The 4,198-nt window shown below is 33.3% G+C and overlaps 1 protein-coding gene across 2 annotated transcripts in view; it reads left to right on the top strand.

The window, feature by feature from the left end:
* The window catches only part of LOC108768979 (neuroblastoma-amplified sequence), an 89,908-nt gene that overhangs the window by 61,027 nt on the left and 24,683 nt on the right, over positions 1–4,198 (top strand). The gene's annotated exons all lie outside the window — the stretch shown is intronic.

Here is a 4,198-nt window from a genome sequence, read left to right as displayed (position 1 = left end):
AAGTGAGTTCGAATAAAAGGAATAGAGCAGGTAGGCGCTGAGTTTAGAGTCTGTTCGGAAGAGATAGAGAGACGGTGTGAAGGGAAGGTAAAGAGTGAGAGAGAGGGGGGGAGGGGGGAGAGAGAGATTGATTGATCTTTATTACTAGCTTCTTAAAATTTTAAATATAAATATACATACATTATACTGAAGCCTCTGTTTTATTGACATAAACTGCAACGCTTGCAGCATATCATTTATTTTAGTGTATTTATCACACTAAAGTATCACTCTCATAGCTCTATTTTGCACTTTTTGTATTTGGCTCAGCTGTGTTTTCTCCATGTCTATTAAAAGCGTCGCACAGTATTCGAAGTGTGGAGTTACTATAGTCTTATAAATAATACATCTAACGTAAGCTGATACCGAGTTACCTATTCTATTTAAAAAACTTGTTTTTTTTCCCTATTTTCCTTAACATATAATCACAATGGTCTCAAAGTCTAAGCCTGTCATCAATAATTATTTCTAAATATTTTTTTTTTACCCGCTCAATCTCAACTCCATCCAAACATTTCAATGTAAAATTATCTTTCAGTTCCTTCTTTACACTTCTAACTATTATATATTTTGTTTTATCTGCATTCATTTTCAATTTGTTTCTGTTCATCCAATTTTCGACTATATTGAATGCCCTGTTCATTTTTATCTCTAAATCCGCACTACTTTCTCCGCTTACGTATATGAGCGTATCATCTGCGAATATTTTTATATTACACTCCTCTGGGCAGATTTTGATTATATCATTTATATACAATGATGGGAGAAAGTTCGGCAACGGTCAAATATCTTGGAAAATAATGCTTATGGAAAAAAATGTTCAATACAAAAGTTTTAGTATATCAAGTGGTCTATTATATGGTTATGTTGAAATGACCTTCATGTGACCTTGAAGGACACCGTGAAGGTCAACTTTGAAATCTTAAATGGAAACACCTATTTTCTTTTACACATCCTTAAAACTGGTGTCAAGACGTTTCCGAAACACTGGTTTCAAACCCTTTTTGCTTGAGATCTTCCTGAGTTACGAACCTTTAAAGTTTAAGTATCGCCGGCGCATTATCTAAGGTATGCGCGCGCGCGCACACACGCACACACATACACACACACACACACACACACAAACGCGCACGCACAAGACTCACTTTGATCAAGCATCTCGAAGAGGTGGATATCCGACCGTGCCACCTCCACGCAGTATACCTTAGATAATGCGCCGGCGATACTTAAACTTTAAAGGTTCGTAACTTAGGAAGATCTCAAGCAAAAAGGGTTTGTAACCAGTGTTTCGGAAATGTCTTGACACCAGCTTTAAGGATATGTAAGAGAAAATTGGTGTTTCCATTTAAGATTTCAAAGTTGACTTTCACGGTGTCCTTCAAAGTCACATGAAGGTCATTTCAACATAACCATATAATAGACCACTTGATATACTAAAACTTTTGTATTGAACATTTTTTTCCATAAGCATTATTTTTCAAGATATTTGACCGTTGCCGAACTTTCTCCCATCACTGTATATTATAAATAACAAAGGTCCCAGTACTGATCCTTGTGGTACTCCATATTCTGTTGTTAGTGATCTACCATTTCTGGTTATATTGCACCTTCTATTTCCTATTATTTAAATATGATTTAAACCATTCTAAAACCCTATTCCTGAATCCATATTGATATAATTTTTCTAATAATATTTTCCTATCTATCGTTTCGAACGCTCTCTTAAGATCCATGAAAATTACACCTACCAATTTTTTCCTGCTTACTATTAATTTCCATTCGTCAATAACAATTTGAATCGCCGTCTCACATGAGTAATTTTTTCTGAATCCTGACTGTTCTGTTAGAATACCGTTATTTTCCAAATACATTTCTATCTGTTCTTTTACTACTATTTCTAACACTTTCATACATTGGTAACATATTGATGGGCCTATAATCACCTGCTTTTTTTGCTTTTTCTATTTTTGGAATCGGCTTTACCGTCGAAGTTTTCCAGGTTTTCGGACAGCAGCCTTCTCCTTCAAAGTATCATTTATTATATCTACAAATACTTCTTTTACTTCGTAAAAAAATGCCTTTAGTATATCACTACTTATTCCCTTTTCTATACCTTTCTTATTTGGCAGTCCCATGACTATTCTCTCTAATTGTTCTAAACTGACAATCTCAGAATTTTTTATAGTTCCTTTATCTTCTATGACATAAATAATTTTCTTACCTACATTGCCTGAGCTATCTACGTTTATAGACTGTATTATACTATTAATACTTTGTACATAGTATGCATTAAACTTATCAGCTATATTGCACTCTTCAGTATCATCTAAATTTTCAAAGTCTATATTTTCTACCTCCTTTATACCTGCTGGCTTACCCCTAATTATTTCTTTCAGTGTTTTCCACATAAATTTGGGATTTTCTTTATTAGAATCTATCATGCTCTCATAGTATTCTTTTTTCTTTTGCTTAATCAGTTTCACTACTATATTTCTTTCGATTTCAAACTGCAACCAATTTTTGTACTGTATCATCATACAATGCTTTCTTGTATGCCTTATCTCTTCTATCCGCCGCTTCTCTTATTTCGTCTGAGTACCACTTTTTCTCTTCCCATGCTTTCGGTATTCTAAATTTTTTCCTCGATGCCGTTACATTTAACACATCTACTATACTATTGACAAATATTTCTGCTCTCATACTGACATCCATATCTTGGTTTATTCTCAGTCTATCTTCTACTAGCCTATTAAATTTATTTATATCAAAATCTTTATAACTTCTAGCAATAAACTCCTTATATTTATTTTTAATTTTATTCTTACTCAACTCTACTTTTAACCACGCATGATCCGCAATTTTAGGCTCATGAATTACCTGTACTTCTAATTCATTATTATTGGTAAAGAGTAAGTCTATAATTGTCTGACTGTCTTTCATAATTCTTGTCGGTTCATTAACACACTGCTTCATCCCTAAACTCAACATTGTTGTTTGCAACTTTTTCGCATAAAACGAGTTAATCTTAAGATCTATATTAAAGTCTCCTATTACCATACATTTTTCTTTTATTGTTAGTTCCTCTACTATATCTTCCAAAAATCTGATAAATTCACCGTGTGACGCGCTCGGTGAGTGATATGTTACCATAATCACTCCTATTAAAAAATATTTTGTACTAATATTATTATCGTCATTATTATTAATGTCAAAGGACCCCGCAGGAAATGATAGGGAAATGGCTCTCAGTCGAATGTCTTGAAATTGGGGCAAATGATAGTTCAGATCATGTAGATCAAAAGTGTCAATGGGCCCAAAGTCCCAAAATGGATAGTTTCGAATTACAGCCACTTGAAACTGACAATTTTCGCAAATTGCAGAATGGTGATCCTCGACTCTTGGATCGAGCGCACCTCATTCTAAGTGAAGTCCGGCCAAAGAAAGATATATAATCTGTCATTATATATAATCTATATACAACTGTATTAAGTTATATATAATTATATACAGTCGATATATAACTATATGTAATTGGTATATAATTACATAATAATTAGTATATTAATAAATATATATAGAATTTTATTTACCTATTGTTACAACTATACGCAACTAAGTATGGTTTGCACACACACACGCACACACACACACACGCACACTCACATGTATACAGGATGAAAAAAATATATGGAAACCCTAGAAAAATAATAAAGATCTGAATAGAAACCAAGTTAACCAAACTTAAAAGAATGTAATTGACAAGACAAAATAAATTACAATCAGAGCAATATTATAATTGAAAAAGAAACTATTCATGGACAAAAACTGCTAGGTTGCACTGCGTTAAATTAAAATTGCAAAGATAATTGACTGAATAAGATGGATATCACAAAACTGTTATTCCGAAAACAAGAATGTGTAACATTCACAATTCCACTGCAGGAAAAAATGGATGTCACGTAATTATATCTCAGTAATATGTAACTCTTATATCGTTCAGATATAAATATATATATATATATGTTTCTCAATGGTATTTTATAAGGACGCAGACAAAGAATAATATAAGCACCAGTTGTCCTCCTAAAATACACCTGACTGTGCGTGCGTGCGTGCGTGCGTGTGTGTGTGTGTGTGTGTGTGTGTGTGTGTGTGTGCG

The sequence above is a fragment of the Trachymyrmex cornetzi genome, unplaced genomic scaffold (assembly GCF_001594075.2).
Source record: "Trachymyrmex cornetzi isolate Tcor2-1 unplaced genomic scaffold, Tcor1.1 scaffold830, whole genome shotgun sequence".
In the NCBI taxonomy this organism is placed as follows: Eukaryota; Metazoa; Arthropoda; class Insecta; order Hymenoptera; family Formicidae; genus Trachymyrmex; species Trachymyrmex cornetzi.
This window is presented reverse-complemented; position numbering and strand designations above follow the sequence as displayed.